Source organism: Bos javanicus, chromosome 2 (genome assembly GCF_032452875.1).
Source record: "Bos javanicus breed banteng chromosome 2, ARS-OSU_banteng_1.0, whole genome shotgun sequence".
NCBI classification, from domain to species: domain Eukaryota; kingdom Metazoa; phylum Chordata; class Mammalia; order Artiodactyla; family Bovidae; genus Bos; species Bos javanicus.
This window is the reverse complement of record NC_083869.1, coordinates 113732595-113755943: the sequence shown is the minus strand read 5'-3', so window position 1 is coordinate 113755943 and position 23349 is coordinate 113732595. Positions and strand designations below refer to the sequence as shown.

Sequence of the window (23349 nt, the reverse complement as noted above, 5' to 3'; positions counted from 1 at the left end):
CCACTCCAAATTTGAGTAAACTGAAGTTAATAAAAAAACATATCTAAGTACTACTCTGCCTCAACATTTTCTTGTACATGAGGATGAAAAAAATCTTTGAGGAAAAAAAAAAGCATTACTTTCAAAAAGTTTCAGATATATTTTTCTTAATCTATCACCACAGCAATATCCAAGGATCAGGGCCACAGAGGCTTTTCTAGAGCAGCTTCCTTATTAAAATTCTAGGTTTCCCAGACGGCGCTAGTGCCTGCAATACTGGAAACATAAGAGATGTGGGCTTCCCTGAGAGCTCAGTTGGTAAGAATCATGTGCAATGCAGGAGACCCCGGGTTGATTCCTTATTCGGGAAGATCCGCTGGAGAAGGGCTAGGCTACCCACTCCAGTATTCTTGGTCTTCCCTTGTGGCTCAGCTGGTAAAGAATCTGCCTGCAATTTGGGAGACCTGGGTTTGATCCCTGGGTTGGAAAGATCCCCTGGAGAAGGGAAAGGCTATCCACTCCAGTATTCTGGCCTGAAGAATTCCCTGGACTGTGTAGTCCATGGAGTTGCAAAGAGTTGGACACAACTGAGTGACTTAAACTCACAAGAGACATGGGTTTGATCCCAGGGTGGGGAAGATCCCATGGACTTCTCCCACTCCATGGGCCCCCACTCCAGTATTCTTGCCTGGAAAATTCCATAGACAGAGGTGCCTGGGGGCTACAGTCCATGGGTTTGCAAAAGTCGGACATGACTGAGCACTCACTGCTCACAAGTTAAGATTCATCCAAACTTCTCTGCTTCCCACATATTCATTTGCACACATGGTTATGCACACTTCAGGACTTGAATAGCTGTTCAGCCTTGGTTTTTAAACTGATTCCTGCATCTTTGGGAACAAACATGTGTATAGCACACTCAACAATACAGATATGGTTTCTGGCAGACATTCATAGCAGAATGGTCAGAGGAGCCTGTTTAATTTTCATGGACAATGGAGATTTGTTTAAATTCCTCTACACTGGATTGAAAGTTAATCTTCCATATTGCTTTAACATATACTGTGGTCAAATTTTCAAAGATGTGAATGCAAAATAATAAGATTCAGCAACATTTTTTTGCATTGTCATATAAAAATTATGTTTCTTGTAAGATTCATGTAAGACTCTACACATATGTGTGTATATACATATATATAGATATATGTAACATTTTACTTATATTTGTATAGGCCTTACAGGCCAAGGCTACCACATGTACTAAGCTTTTGTTTTTCACTACAGTCCTAGTAAAGGGTTGGCTATTATATTAGAAGTTGCATTATTTTAGAATGCATGTGAAATAGAGCATACAATGCCCTGTATTCTATGGGAAAGGAGAATTTCTAAACAAGCTCCCCTCCCACCAAAGATGTTTTTATTCTGATTGTTTTTTACCCAAGAGAAATGCTGACTGCACTTTTTCTCAATCATGACACAAATTTTAGCAAGACTCCACAGAAACTCAAAAGAGCCTATACTATGCATGCCAGACTTCACTTCTGTCCTGAAATTTGCAGTTTCAGTTGATGCTAATGAATAAGTCCAAGTAAACTTAATGGGCTTTAATTTTATTTCTAACAACTAGGAGAATGGACGTTTATGTGTTTGCATATAATATAAAAATAAAGAGATGTTTAGACAATAAGGAAGGGCAGGATTTTTCTGTGGTAATATTTCAAGAGAAGAGTTTTACCAGACATATTACTTCAGGCACAAAAATACTAGGTCACAAGCAACATTAGGAAAACACACCAACTTTTAAAACTGTGTGGCCTCCAAAAGGGAAGCACACATGCAATTATTTACCATTTACGCAGTACCTAATAGATAAGAAAGCAAAAATATATTTTATTGTGAAATCTTCGGAATAAACTTGTTCAGTTGTTAAATTGTGTCTGACTCTTTGCCACCCCATAGACTGCAGCACACCAGGCCTCCCAGTCTTTCACCATGTCCCAGAGCTTGCTCAAATTCATGTCCATTGAATCAGTGGTGCCATCCAACCATCTCATCCTCTGTCATCCCCTTCTCCTCCTGCCCTCAATCTTTCCCAGCATCGGGGTCTTTTTCAAATGAGTTGGCTCTTTGTACCAGGTAGCCAGAGTATTGGAGCTTCAGCTTTAGCATCAGACCTTCCAATGAATATTCAGGGTTGATTTACTTTAGGATTGACCGATTTGATCTCCTTGCTGTCCAAGAGACTTTCAAGAGTCTTCTCCAACACCATAGTTCAAAAGTGTCAATTTTTCAGTGTTCAGCCTTCTTTATGGTCCAACTCTCACATCTGTACTAGGAAAACCAGAGCTTTGACTATATGGACCTTTGTCAGCAAAGTGATGTCTCTGCTTTTTAATATGCTGTGTAGTTTTGTGATAGCTTTTCTTCTAAGGAGCAAGCAGCTTTTAATTTAGTGGCTGCAGTCACCTTCCGTAGTGATCTTTTTTTTTTTTTTTTGAATTCTGAATAACCTATTAGCTATTAATTAGCACTTTTCCCCCTTTATTTTGTCAGTCTGAAATCAGAGTTTTGAAGTACCTACCCATCTGACAGAGGGATTCTAAATATCAAGGCTAGAATGTAAATATATACTCAAAACTTAAATTTATAGGTTACATGAAATCACTCATTACCAAAGTCGGCTAGAGCCTCCTCTTTTTTCCATTATGTCTTCTTCATGTCTTCAGTGGCTTACTCTTTCTTTCTCATTAGGATGGTGGATGTTGTTCAGGTATTTGTTAAAATGACTAGTATAATTGATTTGCAATATTGTCTTGGTTTCAGGTGTACGGCAAAGTGAATCAGTTATACATATCCATATATCCACTCTTTTTTAGAGTCTTTTCCCACATAGGCCATTACAGAGTACTGAGTAGAGTTCCCTGTGCTATAGGGTAGGTTCTTAATAGTTATCTATTTTATATACAGTAGTGTGCTTATGTCAATCCCAATCTCCCAATTCCTCAATGATTTTCTATTGCCTAGGTCTAAATTTTTCCATTTGTCATTCAATCACTTTCTTAATCTAAATGCCAATAGTCTCTAGAATATATTGCCCACTTGAATTGAACCTGTAGTTCCAGCGATCTTATTTATTTCCCCTCTTGCTGTTTCTGTTCTGTTTGTTGAACCTTCCTTTCTCACTGTCCTGTCTTTGTTTCTTGTATAAATTTCCTGGTGGTGCCATAACAAAACAGCTCAAATTAGATGGCTTTAAATAACAGAAATTCTCTTGCAGTTCTGGAGGCCAGAAGTCAGAAATCAAGGCATGTTGGCAGGGCCAGACTCCCTCTGAAGTCTCTCAGAGACTATCTCTTGGCTATCTCTTAGCTCCTGGTATTACCAGCAGTTCTCCTTGGCTTTGGCTGGCTTGTAGACCCATCGATTCAAACTCTGCCTCTGCCTTCACATGGCTGTTTTCTCTCTGTATCTGAGTCTGGATTTCATCTCTTCTTACAAGGACATCATTTCTATTGGATTGAGATCTCAATTCAAGACGACCTCACCTTAGCTTGCCTGTGTGTGCAAAGATCCTGTTTCTAAATAAGATCACATTCACAGGTATCAGGAGGTTGGGACTTCAATCCATCTTTTGGAGGGACACAATTCAACTCAGAAAATGCCATCTCTCACTGCTCAAAATATGCCCCAACTCCATCAAGGAGATGGTTCTCATTTCTTCAGCTCATACTTTTCCGAATTTTCATTGATTGAATGACTCACTGGGGGCATTAACTATGACAGGTTTGGTCATCCCTGTACTCGAGGAGGCTGGAGGAGTGGCTGCTACATATTAATAGTAAGAACTCAATCAGTATTTGTTGAACAAAAGACTATATTCAACAAGCAAATGAATTTATACTATATAATTCAGTTATTTTTGGACCCAGTGGCTTAGGGTTATTTGCTTTATTTAAATTAATTGCTCCTCTAAAAGAATGTGTAGGGCACTGTTTTATCTCTGTTTTCAATTTCAGAGTCACAGAGTCCAGCATAGGATTCCCACATGGATGATAATCTGATAAATGCTTTGCTAATTGATTGGTCTAGAAAAATCTGATTGAAAGGCACAGAGACATCAATCGCCCGTTTAGAGACATTTAGAAAAAGTGGAGGCTATTTCAGGTAGAAAAGACCTATTGAGATTAAAGCATTGGTGATTAATGTTTTGCTTAAACCAAATGCAAAGTCTTTCACTATTATAGAAAATTCCAGATATCTAGCTGATTCAAATTGTTTAGATACCATCTGGACATATCTTTCAGACTTCAAGTTTTGATTTTTTTGATGATATGTTTTTCTCTCCATTTGTATGTTTTATTAGGGAAAAAGACACATATCTGTTTATATACCCAATTTACTGCTAAATAGCATTTTAACTAGAAAATCATAAGAACAACTCCCGCAGCCTCGACTATTAACTTTTCATAACCCCTCATCAGCTTCACAATGGGGAACAGAAGAAGCCTCACACCTGGGGTCGTAAACATGACAAAGAATACTTGAAATAAGAGAGTTAAACAATTTCCATCTTTCTATTAATGCTTTTACTTAAGTAGTCTCTTTATCCCAAAAGTAAGCCCAAACGCTCATTTTCTTAACCCTGCTGATTAAATATCTGCAAAATTTAACAGACATCCATGCCACCCACAGAAAAGAAAGGAAATAAAAGAAACTGCACAAATTCCCATAAATCACAGATGGAGAAAGGGAAAACAGGATTTGTCAAATGGGCATAAATCTTCTGCACATGTTTGAGGTGAAAATGTTTGGGGGAAATGGTACTTTTGGGAAATTTGTGTATGTGTTCTTTTTTTGCTTTGTCAGTTGAGTATTGTGTGATAGCACACACGTAGGGCAGACTCTTTCCTGTATCACAAAGCCCTCAAGCCATTAAAGGGTCTGGTTCAGGCCACCTTATTTGCAATGCAAATTAACAAACAGCATGGGGCCTTCAATTGCAGGTGAGCCTTAATAAGCCTGCTGATTGCTTCTCTAGAGTGCAGTTATTTTGTGCTTAACAACTGAGCAACTTCACTTTCACTTTTCACTTTCATGCATTGGAGGAGGAAATGGCAACCCACTCCAGAATTCTTGCCTAGAGAATCCCAGGGACGGGGGAGCCTGGTGGGCTGCCGTCTATGGGGTCGCACAGAGTCGGACACGACTGAAGCGACTTAGCAGCAGCAGCAGCAGCAGCTGTAGCAGCAAGGAATGCCTGAATGGTTGAGAAACTGAGCATTTCACAAGAACCCTCACAATGGACAGAAGTGATTGCATGTGGAAGAGTAGGTATGGTTATTGTGGTTGAGAAAAAGAGTTCAGATTTTTGTCCACTGAAATGCATTCATGGGATGTCAGACATGTTTTTTCTACAAAGCTCTCAAGCTCACAGAGAGTAGGTTTAGAACGTATGCCGGTCTAGGAAACATCCAACAGTATAAATTCCTTCACAAGTCCCTTTCAGAGGTATAACTCTGGCAGAAACATAGAGGCTTAGAGTTTGATAAAAGATACAAATTGGCCTACCTGTACCAGGGCCAGGTTCTTACATAGGTAGAAAATCCACTTTTAGGAAACCTTCCCATGGTTCTTCCCTGGTAGCTCAGACGGTAAAGCGTCTGCCTACAATGCGGGAGATCCGGGTTCGATCCCTGGGTCAGGAAGATCCCCTGGAGAAGGAAATGGCAACCTACTCCAGTACTCTTGCCTGGAAAATCCCATGGACTGAGGAGCCTGGTAAGCTACAGTCCATTGGATCGCAAAGAGTCAGACACGACTGAGTGACTTCACTTCACTTCCTATGGTTCAGGCAAACAGACTTCTTGGCTTTCACTGGTGAAGAAAGTCCATTCCCCATTGCTCATTCCTTTGCTCTTGATTTCATGGGGAACCTAAGGAAATTCACTATTCCCCTTGGAACAGCTCTTTTCTGTACTTAAAATGGTATTTAATTGCCTTCGACATATTGGATTTCTAAATTTATACCCTATCTAAAGGCGAGATGGAAATACAACTTTTGCCAGTAATCGGATTAAAAGTCTTTAAATAACTCATCCCATGCTGACTTTGCTGCACAAATGCTTTCCCAAAGTGATCTAGAGCACTGCAGAGAACAAGCAGCAAAAAGGGAAAGAAGCAAGTGTTACAGATGCTAGTCAGACTGCTTGGTTTCTTGAACCTGCTCAACCAATGATCATCTCTTTCCCTGTGCAAAATAAGGGGACATCTGTGCTTCATAGTCCATGAGCTTACCTTTCCCCCAAACCACGTATAGGATGGAAAGCGTTAGAAGACTACAAGTTAATCACTTTCTCATAATTTATACACTTATAAGAATTTTTAAAAGTTCATATTGATAAAATTGTGACATCTCCTTTAGTAAAGAAGGTGTGTCTACAAAAAAATCGCATGGTCCTGATGCAGCAGTAGGATAGAGTTGAGTTTGGTGAGACCCTTGTAGGGTGTATGAGCCTCCAGTTGACTGCAGACAGTACCCTTCCCTGTTGGATTAGAATTTTAGAATTAGGATGCCTCTGTTTGGGAAACCACCGACCTAAACCACCCACCCTGGTCAGGCATGAGAGCAACCACTTGCATGAGTTATCTTACAACAGGAGGTCCTGGTAAAGAATGCAGAAATGACAGAGCTTCACCTACCAGAATGATATGAAAAGTGAAAGCGAAAGTCACTCAGTCATGTCTGACTCTTTGTGACCCCATAGATCGTAACCCGCCAGGGTCTTCTGTCCATGGAATTCTCCAGGCCAGAATACTGGAGTGGGTAGCAGTTCCCTTCTCCAGAGGATATTCCCAACTCAGAGATCAAGCCCAGGTTTCCTGCCTTGCAGGCAGATTCTTTACCATCTGAACCACACAGAAAATGTCAAAAGGAGAGAGGAAATGCCAGTCCATATGTCCTACCAACCTCCCAGAGTCCTCCTCGCTGGAATCCACCTTGGCTGAGCAATGCACACACTATCAGGAAGGGCCCTGAATCAGAATGATTGGCCAAAAACAACCCTGAAACTAACCCTGTCACCATAAAACATGAGACTGGGGGCACATGGCAGAGCAGTCCTTCTGGTTTCCATTACCCTGCTGTTCTCTGCCTGGGCGCCCCTTCGCAATACAGTCTCTTTGTCAGCATGTGTTTCTCCTCAGAGAATTCATTTCTGTGTGTCAGACAAGAGCCCACTCCCAGGCCCTGGGAGGGATCCCTCTTCCTGCAACACTTCCATTACTCATGCTACTTTCCTGGTCCCTCAAGGTTTTTTGATTTTGTGTTGTTTCTGATGCAACAAATCTGTTCCTATGTATGAGCACCTTCTCCAACAGGCCCTGTCACTCTGCTTTTTCCCAAGGCTTTGTGATACCAGGTCATGAAGTTCCAGCTGCAACATGGTTCTGAAGGTTTCTTGGCTGACCCCACAAGGAATTCTGGAGTGCAAATGGCTGTCAGATTGGTCCTAAGTTTGGCCTAGTCCCCTGCCTTTCACAGTTGCTGAATGTGGACTGTGTCCTACTGACTGTACTCCCCTCAGCTGGGAAGACAGGCTTTCCTTGACAAGTCTGTCAAATCACATCCAAGAGGCCAGTTTGCACCTGCCTCATGCCTCAGCCCCTCCCACCTGATTTAATATTTAAGGAGACACTGATGGGCCCTTGCTGTGCACTAGCTGTATTAGGACAACTGCTAGGCAGACTCAAGCCTTGTTAGCCCAGAAGAGTCACCAGGATGGTCTATCTAGCTGTCTTTCCACATAAGCAGAGTCCTCCAGCATTGCTGGAGTACACAGGCTTAGAATCCAGACCCAGATAGACTGCTCTGCTTACCCTGCTTCTGCCTGCCACTCTATCGCCTGAGTGCTTTCTGAGTCTCCTGGAAAGGACCTGGAGAGGGATGTGGGGTCTGGGTGTAAAGGAAAGGGCACAATGATGTGCAGGAAAATGATTCCAAATGATTTGGCTAAAAGCAATTTGTCCAAATGGCACAATTAAACATTGGTTTGATTTTTCTGGTAACATTAGAGTACACTAGGAGCAGGTTTCCCTGCCCTGAATTGTTGACTAATCACAAATAAAGCTAAGCAATGCATTTTTTAAAGTAGGCAAAATTCTGAACAATGGACAAAATTATTATTCACAAATGACATGCTAATCAAAACTACAAATATATTATTTAAAGTATGATTGACTGACTGGTGACCTATTCATTTTGACAAAATTATTTCTGCAGACTTGTTTGCCACTCAAGAATCTGCTGCAAAATCGTTCCAAATGCCAGAGATGGAACTGGGCCTGTGCTTAACCCACACTCCATCCCACACCCCAGCACCAACAGCAGGACCAGCCAAAGGATTTTGCCCTATGATGGCAGCTAAACTCAAGCCTAAGGTTTTTAGGTTCAAGTTTAATCCTGTTCTCATCAACGTTTATTTGGAATTTATGGTGCTGAAATGTATTCTATGCATGCAGTAAGTCCCCTATGTATGAACGAGTTCTGTTCTGAGAGTGTGCTCAGAAGTCCAACTTTATAAGTCCAACAGTTAGCCTAGTTACCCAACTAACACAATCAGCTATATAGTACTGTATGTTTATAATACTTTTCACACAAATAATACATAAAAAACAAACACAAAAGATAAAGAAAGCATTTTTAATCTTACAATTATTGTTCAGTCTCTAAGTTGTGTCTGACCTTTTGCAACTCCCTGGACTGCAGCATGCCAGGCTTCCTGTCCTTCACTATCTCTTGGAGTTTGCTCAAATTCTGTCCATTGAGTCCATGATGCCATCTAATCATCTCATCCTCTTACAGTACAGTACCGTGAAAAATATACTAGTACTAGCTACATCACTGCTGCTTTTATGCTTGTTTCTGGACATCCTGGACTTGACATAAAGATACTATACTGCTGTGCTATATACAGTGCTGTACAATAAAGTACACAAAAGCACAAACACTTGTAAAGGATGCTCTCATGTGATGATGTACACCAGACACTTTAAGTAACTTACATGAAAGGATGTGCAAACGCACATTCACATCCTTGAAAGTTCTCAACTTGAAGGTTTGAATGTAGGGGATTTATTGTATGTTGTTCAGAGAGGGCTGAGAGGCAACTGACAGACATATATGGGGCATCCTTCACTGGATCACTGCTACTGCTGCTGCATGCCCGACTCTGTGCGACCCCATAGACGGCAGCCCACCAGGCTCCCCTGTCCCTGGGATTCTCCAGGCAAGGACACTGGAGTGGGTTGCCATTTCCTTCTCCAGTGCATGAAAGTGAAAAGTGAAAGTCAAGTTGCTCAGTCGTCCGACTCTTAGCGACCCCATGGACTGCAGCCTACCACGCTTCTTTGTCCATGGGATTTTCCAGGCAAGAGTACTGGAGTGGGGTGCCATTGCCTTCTCCAGTCTTCATCTATTCATTTCTAACCTGGAACACTTCATTATGTAAGTTTACACATCAGGACCCAGTAGGTGGTAAGTTTGAACCTCTTGCTATGGATCATTTTAAAATAGGAACCAATTGATCACTACCTACCACTTAAAAATACATCAATCACTAAAGATGGCTCAAATTAAATCACCTCAATCAACATTTTAAAATGCTCTTGATGTATACAATCACAGGCCACTAGAGCACAAAGTGGATTTTTTTAAGGCACCAACTGAAGCTATTTGAAGGAACTCTAAATAATATGCTGATCTGACTAGAGCTCAGAATTTCTAAAAATACTTCAATTGCTTTTCATTCTGATTCAGGTCATCTGCATTTACAAAGACAGAGATTTCCGTGTTGGATAGCATCACTGACTCAATGGACATGAGTTTGAGCAAGCTCTGGGAGTTGGCGATGGACAGGGAAACCTGACGTGCTGCAGTCCATGGGGTCGCAAAGAGTCGGACACAACTGAGCGACTGAACTGAACTTAAAGGGAATTAAATTTCTTTGGAGCTGGCCAGGAAAAAGATGACCTAATGAGATCAAGAAGATGAATAGCAGATGTGTTTCTCCTCTGACCCCTATATAACATCATCCAAGTTATAAAGCCATTCATTGGGATGGAAGAATTGGAAACTGGAGTCTTCTAGTCTGAGTGGGTGCAGTGGTCAGGAAAGCAGGTAAAACGTAGCAAGATACAAAGGAGAGGTGAAGTCAGATCCTGGTAGAAAGATGAGTAACAGAGAGGCCAGGGAAAGAGTTCATGGCAAGGGAGTGAAAAATGAAGAGACAAGAGAGAAATGTACCTTTCATTTCATTCTTTAAATCCAATTTCTAATCATTGTCATGGCTTAAACCTTCAGACTTTTTTCAAGTTTGATAATTCAGTGCCTTGTGCATTTATTTGAAATCTCTACAGAAACATATGTAGAATAGCAAATCTAATGAACTAAAACAGTATATTAATAAGTAACCTGTGCAAAGATACAGCATATATATGCATTTACATGTTCAAGTTATTTGATTAGATAGCATTTTTTACATGATTTACATGCAAACTTTAGAGGGAGAATCACTTTCTAATTAGGATCAAGCGATCTGGAAATTTACATTTCTAACTAATTAGTGTTGATGTTGAGAGACCCACATTAATTATACTGCAATCTGTGGCAGAAGAAGATACATGTTTTAACTCAAATAAATAATACAAAAAAGGTACATAAATTATTATTTTTCTTCAGTTAACTGTAAACACTAAGCTTAATTTTATTTTTAAGGCTATAGTCTTTGTTATCACTGTCAACGAACTTTCTTCCATCTTCAATCCATTAAGATAAGTGGAATTTTTAGAAACATTCTAGTATTTCCTTACTGCCCTAGGATGGTCCCTAAATTAAACATGGTAGAAGCTATGAAGCCAAAAGCAGGACTGAGACATACAGGTTCCAGTGATGAAAGGTGAAGGTGGAAGTTGCAAGGACTTCCATCTCTTAAAGCACAGAAAAACTAACTTATCTGTCAAATTCCACTCCCCAAAGTCTATTCCAGGAACAGATTTTTCTCTACTGGTCTCCATTCTTATCATATCTGGCAATTAATCATTTCCTCCATAAAATAGTTCTCATGTTCAGTGAAGTGTTCAAATGCCACTTTATAAGGATGGTTGACAATGAGAATAGATGGATGGAGAATTGTATACAATAGCCAAAGTGGCAATTTCAGAGCTACCCACTGAACGGGAAAAAATGTGATATGCTCTCAAGTCCCTGGAAAGGTTAGACACAGACTTCTTAGGGACAGAACCTAGGATAACCTAGTGAGACCCTTACATAGAAAAAACAGATAAGGCACATCTGACATTTATTTAGGGTGAGTCATCTTTCAGCTTTAAGAAATGTTTGCATTGGTAAAACAATTTTGAAATAGTATATGAGCAATTTTCACCATGCCTATATGCAAATGATCATTAATGTTCTCTTAAAAGAAGCATTATTCACTTAATGGATAAGTTCCTTTCTCTTTCAGTCATCCCAGTTATCCTGCCACAATGAATCCATTCCACGGGAGCAAAGTACCCATCCTGTGTTTTCTAAATGCAAATTTTAAAGTCAAAAGTGAAGGTCCAGGATATGAGGATACCTTCTCTTCTGGCCATCTTACTCTTGAGAGAAACTAAGATTCTGTGAGATTCTGGTGAGGTGGGATGGGTTTCACGTTAGTCATTGGGTGATACAAAGATGGACAGGACATCCTGATGCTAACTTGGGTGCATGCGTGCAAAGTCACTTCAGTCGTATTCAACTCTTTGCAACCCCGTGAACTGTAGCCCACCAGCATCCTCTGTCCATAGAATTCTTCAGGCAAGAATACTGGAGTGGGTAGCCATTCCCTTCTCCAGGGGATCTTCCCTACCCAAGGATAGAACTAGGGTCTCCTGCATTGCAGGCAGATTCTTTACCATTTGAGACACCAAAGATGACATATATGAATAACAATTGCACAAAGTATGGACTGCCCTGGTGGTCCAGTGATTAAGACAGAACACACATGGGTTTGGATCACTGATTGTGAAACTAAAATCCTCACATGCCCCATGATATGGCCAAAACAATAGCACAATGTAGAATAGCTCAATAAAAAATAAACAGTAAAATATATGCAATATACGTATTTCTTGGCCATCTGTAAATCTTCTTGAGAAATGCCTATTAGATCTTCCGCCCATGTTTTCATTGGGTTGTTTATTTTTTTTTTTTGGTATTGAGCTGAGTGAGCTGCTTGTATATTTGGGAGATTAATACTTTGTCGATTTCTTCATTTGCAAATATTTTCTCCCATTCTAAGGGCTGTTTTTTTTGTTTTGTTTTGTTTATGGCTTTCTTTGCTGTGCAAAAGCTTTTTAAGTTTAATTAAGTCCTATTTGCTTATTATTCAGCCATCAAGAGGAATAAAAATAATGCCATTTGCAGAAGCATGGATAGACCTAGCGAATGTCATATAGAGTGAAGTAAATCCGAAAGAGAACAAAGTGTCATACGCTATGCTATGCTAAGTCACTTCAGTCGTGTCCGACTCTGTGTGACCCCATAGATGGCAGGCTCCCCCGTCCCTGGGATTCTCCAAGCAAGAACACTGGAGTGGGTTGCCATTTCCTTCTCCAGTGCATGAAAGTGAAAAGTGAAAGTGAAGTCGCTCAGTCATGTCCGACTCTTAGTGACCCCATGGACTGCAGCCTACCAGGCTCCTCTGTCCATAGGATTTTCCAGGCAAGAGTACTGGAGTGAGGTGCCATTGCCTTCTCCGAAGTATCATATATATTGTTTATATGTGGAATCTAGAAAAATGGTACAGATGAACTTATTTGCAAAGAAGAAATAGAGACTTGGATGTAGAGAACAAACTTATGGATACCATCAGAGGAAGGGAGTGGATGAAATACTATATAGCACAAGGAACTCTAACTCAGTGCTGTATGGAGACCTAAATGGAAGGAAAATCTAAAACAGGGGATATATGTATACATATAACTGATATACTCTGCTCTACAGCAGAAACTAACACAACACTGTAAAGCAACTATACTCCAATAACTTTTTTTTTAAGAGCACATAATTTAAAGCCATTTCTATCAACAACTTAAATTGTTGAGCTATATGAGATGAATCTTTCTTTTTTAGGGGGTATAATACAATAGAACAGGAGTGACCGTAAATATCTCTCCCCCTCACTTACTCTCCTCACTTCCTGAAAATTTGAGTGAATTTCATCTTTATGTTTTTTAAAGGATTAAAGAGAAACTGGAAAAACACTAGATATGAGCTTCTAAAACTGGAAGTAGAAATGACCAATAAAAGATCCAATAATGAATTCAAGAAAAATGTGTTACTTATTTCTAAAAAGGGGACTGTTCTTCATTATCTTCACATGTGTCTGCAGATAAAGAAGAAATGGATTTAAATTTATCAATAAAGAGCTAGTTTAGAATCAGCTTGTAAATTCTTGACTAATTGCTTAGAACAAAGTAAACATTTATATTTCCAATAAACCATACAGTCATAAATTTAAATTTGTAGTTGCTAATAGTGGGACACATTCAGTAGAAACATTTAACTGAGCACCCACTTGTAAGAGTTTTAGTCTAAATATGTGAAAAATTGTAAAACAAAGCAGAATCTTCTGCTCCAGTGGAACACAGAATCTAGCAGGATTTTCTTTAGTATGAACCAGAGCTCAGAATTGTCTCCTGCACAAAGCAGTATTACTCTGGCATTCAGATAAATCTAAGTCTTTGTTATATTCTGTTAAAATTAAAAAAAATTTTTTTTTAACTTTAAATGATTTTCTTTTCTAACTGAAAAGATTAAAGCTATACTCACATTAATTTGGTCAAAAACTTACAATCAAATCTTACCTATAGAGTGATTTGCATTTTGAAATGTTAAACAAAGCTAAAGAGAATGCCTTAATCTAGAATTTCCTTAAGAGATCCATTAAGTAAATCTCCTGTGTACTTGGTTTTTTTTCTAAATATTGGGTTTTTTTCTAAATATTAGTGGAGATTATTTCTATTATAACACTTAATCAGGTAACTGAAGTAAAAGGAGAGAGAACTAAACTCCAACAAATCAGTCACCAAAGAACCCTAAAAATGATACCACATTATTTCTGCCTGATCAAACACTTTTGTTCTAGAAAACCTCATATATTAGCACCATTGTCACTGTTGACTCATTTGGGCATTAAGAATGTTATCCTCTCATGATGTTGAACACAGAAAAGCAAACGTTTCATTAGCCACTATCATTTTCCTACCTGCCTGCCACAAGACCTTTGGTCTTGATTAACATAATAATGAATTACATTTATCTCTGTGTATTCACAAATACACTCTGGGGACCAATAAAATGGCATATGGCATAATTGAGTCATCTGTTCAATCATAATTATTATTAGCTAAACACATTCAGCCTGGTGGAAGTTCACGAGAGCCCATCTTATTCTTCAGATTCAAGGGTTAAGATGTTGTTCTGGTCCTTGTTTTAGGTTTAATTACATTTAGTTTTTCCTATTTTCCTTGTAGCATTTACATCAGGTGATTCTGTAATATAGCATTAGAGTTTGTGTTCCTTTGTTTGAGTCACAAAGGTAACCACAATAGGAGTTAAAGTGAGATTAGTTCAAAGTGATTGTTTTTCTTTTATCAATAAAAGACTGTTACAGAAGGCCAGATGGACTCTTCCGTACTTTACCAACAAACATTAGCAAGCCATCCAGCAATAAACCTGAGAGCCTCTTTAAAAGAATGTTAACAATTGTCATTAAATCTATATAATAAAACACTGTCCCTCAGTAACTTCAGAGCTGAATAGAGATCCACATGAGGCAAAAGGCAGCTTAGGAAGCTTAAAGGATGTGCACTGCATTCACTCTGGAACAGTATTGGGCCAGTGCCTGCTTGCTGGGTAGTTTTGATAGATACTGAATCAATGAAGGAGGAAGGAGAGGATGGAAGGAAAGGCAAAGGCAGAAATCAAAGCCATCTCATTCTCAGTCTCAGAGGAGAAGGTGTCAGAATGCAAGTCAGACATGTACTAGATCTTGCGCTATGAAACAAAGCCAGTATGAGGAACTACTACTGGGGACAAAAGGGTTCATCAGGAAACGAGGTCTCATGAAGAAAGTCAGATGCAGAGCAACTCAAATTCATTGAGACAGTATATTAAAAAGCAAAGATATTACTTTACCAACAAAGGTCCATCTCGTCAAGGCTAGTAGTCATGTATGGATGTGAGAGTTGGACTATAAAGAAAGCTGAGCACCGAAGAATTGATGCTTTTAAACTGTGGTGTTGGAGAAGACTCTTGAGAGTCCCTTGGACTGTAAGGAGATCCAACCAGTCCATCCTGAAGGAGATCAATCCTGAATATTCATTGGAAGGACTGATGTTAAAGCTGAAACTCCAATACCTGATGCAAAGAGCTGACTTATTTGAAAAGACCCTGATGCTGGGAAAGATTGAAGGTGGGAGGAGAAGGGGATGACAGAGGATGAGATGGTTGGATGGCATCACCAACTCAGTGGACATGAGTTTGGGTAAACTCTGGGAGTTGGTGATGGACAGGGAAGCCTGGAGTGCTGCAGTCCGTGGGGTCACAAAGAGTCAGACACGACTGAGTGACTAAACTGACTGACTGATCAGGTTGGCCTACTTTTTTTTTTTTTTGAGAGGCAAATTAAACCCATTGGCAAATGTTTGACAAAAGGCTTTCATCTGAGAACTCCTCCAAAAAAGTTATGAAAATGATGTTTTTTAATGTTTGGATTCTTGGAGACTAACCTGCTTGGTGCGTGTGCACATGGTCAGTTATGTCACACTCTTTTGCCATCCCATGAACTGAAGCCCCCTGGCTTCTCTGTCCAAGGGATTTTCTAGGCAAGAATACTGGAATGGGTTCCCATTTCCTCCTCCACAGTATCTTCCCTACCCAGGGATAGAACCCTTATCTCCTGCATTGACAGGCAGATTCTTTGCCACTGAGCCACCTGGGAAACCCCAACCTGTCTGGCAAATATGTTAAATCTCATATGGACCAGTGCTTCTGAAAATCCCAGGACTGCTCATACAATTCTTGATTAAGAGAGTGGATCATCATAAGACTTTTTAAAAATTATTTTCTAAAGATAAGTCTATGTATTACCTAATCAAACTGAAATTTTAAGAATTTGTTGATAATCTTTAATAAGCTTAGTGAAAGCTGAGCCTCTAACCAAAGTGAAGACAAGAAAAGTTGCCTCCAGTCTTCTTAGGGACCCTGACTGTGTCTGAAAATTAAATTGACAAAGATGAACTAACAAGAGTATGGCATACAAATTCATTTAATGTAAGTTTTGCATGATTTGAGTGACCTTACTGAGAGCTGGACGGTAAAAAAGGCTGAGTGCTGAAGAACTGATGCTTTTGAACTGTGGTGTTGGAGAAGACTCTTGAGAGTCCCTTGGACCACAAGGAGATCAAACTAGTCCATCCTAAAGGAGATCAATCCTGAGTGTTCAGTGGAAAGACTGATGTTGAAGCTGAAACTCCAATACTTGGCCACGTGATGTGAAGAGCTGACTCATTTGAAAAGAGCCTGATGCTGGGAAGGATTGAGGGCAGGAGGAGAAGGGGATGACAGAAGATGAGATGGTTGGATGGCATCACCAACTCAATGGACATGAGTTTGAGCAAACTCCAGGAGATGGTGAAGGACAGGGAAGCCTGACGTGCTGCAGTCCATGGGGTCGCAAAGAGGTGGACACGACTGAGCAACTGAACAATAGCATAAGGAAATAACCTAAAGAAATGAGAAAATCTAGTTGTTTTTATAATAGGATGCAAAAAGAGAGGCGACTGTGAATAAACGACCAAACTACGTGTGGAGGCTAAGAGAAGATGAGAATTATGTTAACAAGGTCTGTTGGTACAGAATTCTTTCAACTTTTTGTCCTTAAAGATAAAAAAGTCACTGTACCTCCCAGTCCAGGAAAGCATCTTTCACATGGGAGTTGTATCTCCTGCTGCTAAGAAGGAAAAGGAAGGTCAGAGTACTCTTCTGTTTCTCAAGTGCCTTTAATTCAAAATAACCAGTGTGCCAAAATGGTGTATTTTGGAATGACAATCTCTGAACTCCTTCAAAAGAAGTAAGTTGCTTAAGTGTTTACACCTAACCTTAAGAGTTGAGAAGTGTGAAATGACCATCCTAGAGAAGAGGAGAGGTATGTGAGGAGACTCGACAGCCTGCCAATGTTTCCTTCATTTCCCCTTCAAATCTATGGTCCTGTTTCTTCTTAATCACATAGTCACTTGAACATATAAATGCAATAAAATGCTTTGGGAAGATACATCATGTTTATTTTCACTTGACATATCCTAGTCACACTTGTGGGTAAAATGAAGGACATTTATACCTTAGTTTCAGACAAAGTCATGGCCATTTTCTATCCACTTTGTTGCTGATAAAATAGAAGAAAACAACAGAATGGGAAAGACTAGGGATCTCTTCAAGAAAATCAGAGATACCAAAGGAACATTTCATGCAAAGATGAGCTCAATAAAGGACAGAAATGCTATGGACCTAACAGAAACAGAAGATATTAAGAAAAGATGGCAAGAATACACAGAAGAACTGTACAAAAAAGATCTTCACGACCAAGATAATCACGATGGTGTGATCACTGACCTAGAGCCAGACATCCTGGAATGTGAAGTCAAGTGGGCCTTAGAAAGCATCACTATGAACAAAGCTAGTGGAAGTGATAGAATTCCAGTTGAGCTATTCCAAATCCTGAAAGATGATGCTGTGAAAGTGCTTCACTCAATATGCCAGCAAATTTGGAAAACTCAGCAGTGGCCACAGGACTGGAAAAGGTCAGTTTTCATTCCAATCCCAAAGAAAGGCAATGCCAAAGAATGCTCAAACTACTGCACAATTGCACTCATCTCACACGCTAGTAAAGTAATGCTCAAAATTCTCCAAGCCAGGCTTCAGCAATATGTGAACCGTGAACTTCCTGATGTTCAAGCTGGTTTTAGAAAAGGCAGAGGAACCAGAGATCAAATTGCCAACATCCGCTGGATCATCAAAAAAGTGAGAGTTCCAGAAAAACATCTATTTCTGCTTTATTGACTATGCCAAAGCCTTTGACTGTATGGACCACAATAAACTGTGGAAAATTCTTCAAGAGATGGGAATACCAAACCACCTGATCTGCCTCTTGAGAAATTTGTATGCAGGTCAGGAAGCAACAGTTAGAACTGGACATGGAACAACAGACTGGTTCCAAATAGGAAAAGGAATTCATCAAGGCTGTATACTGTCACCCTGCTTATTTAACTTATATGCAGAGTACATCATGAGAAACACTGGACTGGAAGAAACACAAGCTGGAATCAAGATTGCCGGGAGAAATATCAATAACCTCAGATATGCAGATGACACTACCCTTATGGCAGAAAATGAAGAGGAACTCAAAAGCCTCTTGATGAAAGTGAAAGTGGAGAGTAAAAAAGTTGGCTTAAAGCTCAACATTCAGAAAACCAAGATCATGGCATCCGGTCCCACCACTTCATGGGAAATAGATGGGGAAACAGTGGAAACAGTGTCAGACTTTATTTTTCTGGGCTCCAAAATCACTACAGATGGTGACTGCAGTCATGAAATTAAAAGATGCTTACTCCTTGGAAGGAAAGTTATGACCAACCTAGATAGCATATTCAAAAGCAGAGACATTCCTTTGCCAAGAAAGGTTCGTCTAGTCAAGGCTATGGTTTTTCCTGTGGTCATGTATGGATGTGAGAGTTGGACTGTGAAGAAGGCTGAGCGCCAAAGAATTGATGCTTTTGAACTGTGGTGTTGGAGAAGACTCTTGAGAGTCCCTTGGACTGCAAGGAGATCCAACCAGTCCATTCTGAAGGAGATCAGCCCTGGGATTTCTTTGGAAGGACTGATGCTAAAGCTGAAACTCCAGTACTTTGGCCACCTCATGCGAACAGTTGACTCATTGGAAAAGACCCTGATGCTGGGAGGGATTGGGGACAATAGGAGAAGGGGACGCCAGAGGATGAGATGGCTGGATGGCATCACTGACTCGATGGACGTGAGTCTTAGTGAACTCCGGGAGTTGGTGATGGACAGGGAGGCCTGGCGTGCTGCGATTTATGGGGTCGCAAAGAGTCGGACACGACTGAGCAACTGATCTGATCTGATCTGATCTGAATTGTGAAGATAACTTCACTGGACTATATTTTGAAGGGTGTATGCCACTCATTGTTTCTTGAGCTTTGGGGCATTGAGTGGTACCTTGCACAGAGAATGTATTTTTGAGACTATGAATGTTAAGAGATGCACGTTTTAGATGTGTGCTTCATGGCTAAGGATTAGGATAATTTTTTGGCCAAAGATGAGCCTATTAGTTTGCTATTGTTACTGGAATAAATGACAGCAAATGTAGTGGGTAACACAACGTGCATTCATTTTCTTGTACTTCTGAAGTTGAAAAATTTGAAATAGGTCTTGATGGGTAATACCAAGGCACCTGCAGGTCTTTTTAGAGACTCTAGGGCGGAATCTGTTTTCCTTTTTTTCCTTCCCCTAAAGGCTGCTCGTAGTCCTTGGCTCATGGCCCTTCCTTCATCTTCAAAGTCAGCAATGAGTTGAAGCTTCTCCCAAGTCCTATCACTCTGACACTTCTGCCTCTTTCTTCTCCATTTAAGGACTCCTGTAATTACATTCTGTTCACCCGGATAATGCAGAACAATCTCCTTATTTTACAGTCAGTCAGTTTCACTTAACTATATAATATACTATGTGCATGAGCCCTAGGGATTAGGACACGGACATTTCTGCAGAGTCGTTGTTCTGCTGGCTATGCTATAAAGTTCAAGCCATTATCACCATCAAAATCGAACAACTGAGACACTAGAATAAATATGTAATTTTATAAAAAAATAATTATTAGTGGAACTTCCCAGGTGGCTCAGTGGTAAAGAATCTGTCAGCCAGTGCAGGAGACACGGGTTTGATCCCTGGGTTGGGAAGATCCCCTGGAGGAGGAAATGGCAACCCACTCCGTATTCTCGCCAGGATAATCCCATAGACAGAGGAGTTTGGTAGGCTACATACAGTCCATAGTGTCACAAAGAGTAAGACATAACTGAGCATGCACGCATGACAAATTTTTACTGAAATTTACTGTGAAAAATCTATTAGTCAAGTTTCAAAAGTCTTATACTGTAACACAAAACCACTAATTTATTTGTTTAAAAAGGTAATAGACTAGTACTTTGTCTGGAACATGCCTATGTGATCATCATAAACTTGAAATTTTCAAACAAAAGTGATCTCATTGGCTGTAATATTAAAAGAATGCTCTTAAAATTATGATATTTCATCCTGTTTTTCTGTTATGTATATATATTTATTTTTATAAGCATTCATTGTCCCAGACAGGATTTAATATTCTTCAAAATATGCATCACTTGGAAACTTGATAGAAGTAACAGAACCTTAGGGTCCACCAAGTGAACCAGAATCTGAATTTTTATAAGATTCCAGCTGATTTGTCAGCAGATTAAAGCATGAGAAACACTGATACAGCAGAGTCCCTTACTTACTGTAAACATTTATATTAGCTATCAATATGTTTTCCTGTTTAACTATTTTATTTTATTTATTTATTTATTTTTTAATTTTACTTCAAAATTTTTTCTATGGCTCACTCATTTTGTTCAGATTTCCAAGGAATGCATTTGTGGGAGTCATCATCGATCTGTTTAACTATTTTAAATGCCTTCAAAAAAAGACTTTCATTAATGTTTTGTGCATAAAATTAACATCTTTCATAATCATAGTTTTATTTGCACAATAATAAATAAACACTGCACATCATTGACAAAATTTTTAGCTCATAAAGAAAGAAAAAGACTTATGATCTGAGTTACATTCAGAATGCTTACCTATATTTGAAAGTGAATATTCAGAGGTAAGTACACAGAAGAGCTGAATGGCATGCCTTGTTCAATTTCTGAACTGAGTGTGCTGATTGGATTTGAGAGTATAATAAAATATCTCATAATGGTTGATTACACAGAAATTAGAAATTCTAGGGATTACATTCAGAGAAGGAAATGGCACCCCACTCCAGTACTCTTTCCTGGAAAATCCCATGACAGAGGAGCCTGGTAGGCTGCAGTTCATGGAGTCGATAAGAGTCAGATACAACTGAGCGACTTCACTTTCACTTTTCACTTTCATGCACCAGAGAAGGAAATGGCAACCCACTCCAGTGTTCTTACCTGGAGAGTCCCAGGGACAGGGGACCTGGGTGAGCTGCCGTCTATGGGGTCGCACAGAGTCGGATACGACTGAAGCGACTTAGCAGCAGCAGCAGCAGGCATTACATTGAAACAGGGATCTTGCTGCTCTGCGTTCCATAGGCCCAGGATAAAGCCAAAACCAGAGATTTTAGAGTAACATTAAGGCTGAAGCGGAATTTTCTGTGTGTGTATTCGTGTGTGTGTTAGTACATTTTATTACCTTTTAACATGGACTTGGAAAGGAAACAAATCAAAATAAACAATAACAAAAGACTAATCAACCTAACAACCCCAGGCATTCTTGAGTTGCTTATTAGCTTAGAGCAAAACAAATTCAATGGGAAACTTGAAAGTTGTCTTCACATATTTGGGAGGCTATCAAATGAAAGAAGAATGCAGAATGTACAACGAAGTCCTAAGGGACAGAACAAAAATCAATGTGAAGAAGGTACACGAAGAAGGATTTTATTCTTTACAAGGAATAGTTTTCCAACCATTCCAGAGAGCTGTTTAAAGATGAAATGGGCTGGATTGGGAGCTAATGAATTATCTTCTGCCTTAAGTGTATAACTTTAGGCAGAATGGCCATTTGAAATGAGCACTGCAGAGGGGACTCAGGTTTCTCTTGGGAGATTAATAACTAACAATAGATATCACTTACTGAGTCCTTCCTAAGAGGCTGGTGAGGTGCTGTTGCAACTTACAACTCTGACTCCTTTAATCCCCATTCTATAAGATGGGTACTACTGTTTTCATCATTTTAAACAAAGACTAAGAGAAGTGAAGTAATGAGTCGTTGGGACAGAATTTGAATCCAAGTCCCTCAGATTATTGAGCTACAAGACACTTCAAATGAATTAAGATAGATTCGGAACCTCATCATCCCCTCAATGGGAACACTGCTTCCTGGTAATTAATGCTTTCAAACTGGAAAAGACCCTGGAGAAGACCCTTGAGAGTCCCTTGGGCTGCAAGAGATCAAACAAGTCTTAATTTTCATCGGAAGGATTGTTGCTGAAGCTGGAGCTCCAATACTTTGGCCACCTGATGCCAAGAGCTGACTCATTGGAAAAGACCCTGATGTTGAAAAAGACTAAAGGCAAAAGGAGAAGGGGTTGGAAGAGGATGAAATGGTTAGATAGCATCACCGACTCAATGGATATGAATTTGAACAAATTCCAGGAGATAATGGAAGACAGAGGAGCTGGAGGGCTACAGTCCCTAGGGTCAGAAAGAGTTGGGCATGACTGAAGCGACTGAGCAGCAGAAGCAGCAGACCATTTAATATTTCTTACTACAAGTTATGTATGGATACATATATGGATAGAGGAGAAAGTGAGGTTAGTGTACTTACTGCACAGTTACTGTGATGATTATACAAGTTAATGGATTAATAAAACAATGCAGGAACATATGGTTTGGAAGAAATTCGAAAAATGTTTGTTGAATGAAACTATAAAAGAACCAACATTCTATTCATATTAACACATCATGTAACAGTTTTGAAGCTAAGAAAAACATTACTTGGTCCGTTATTTTTTTCTTATTTTTATTAAATGCTACAGAAATGTGTACTTGAGTAAAATGAGAAATGTGAGCCATGTGAGGTTTCATGATCATTTGAACTAGAATTAGCCAGAGGTTTCTATCAGCATTAAAGTGGTCCACCTGGTACTTCAAATTAAAGTCTTCGTAATGGTTTCCATAATGTGTACATCATCTGCTTGGTCTGGTAAATGCATTCATCCTGTATCCAATTTTATTTTGAAAGGAAGAGCAATAATTTCCATTCTCTAATTTACTCTTACACACAGTGACAGAGCTTGGGCACATCTAAATCTTCACAGTGTAAGAAAAAAACCTCTTTGATTTCACTTAACTGCAATGAAATTATGCTCTGCATAAAAACAGATATATTTTGGGTTCATATATATATATATATATATATACACACACACACACACACACACACACACACATACATATATACATATTATATAAACAAGGCAAATATTAATATTG

The 23349-nt window shown here is 39.5% G+C and overlaps 1 protein-coding gene and 1 pseudogene across 1 annotated transcript in view; both read right to left on the bottom strand.

The window, feature by feature from the left end:
• Nucleotides 1–23349, bottom strand: part of NYAP2 (neuronal tyrosine-phosphorylated phosphoinositide-3-kinase adaptor 2) — a 315522-nt gene that overhangs the window by 233284 nt on the left and 58889 nt on the right. The window lies entirely within an intron of this gene.
• On the bottom strand, nt 20698–20782 carry LOC133236142 (small nucleolar RNA SNORD116; annotated as a pseudogene).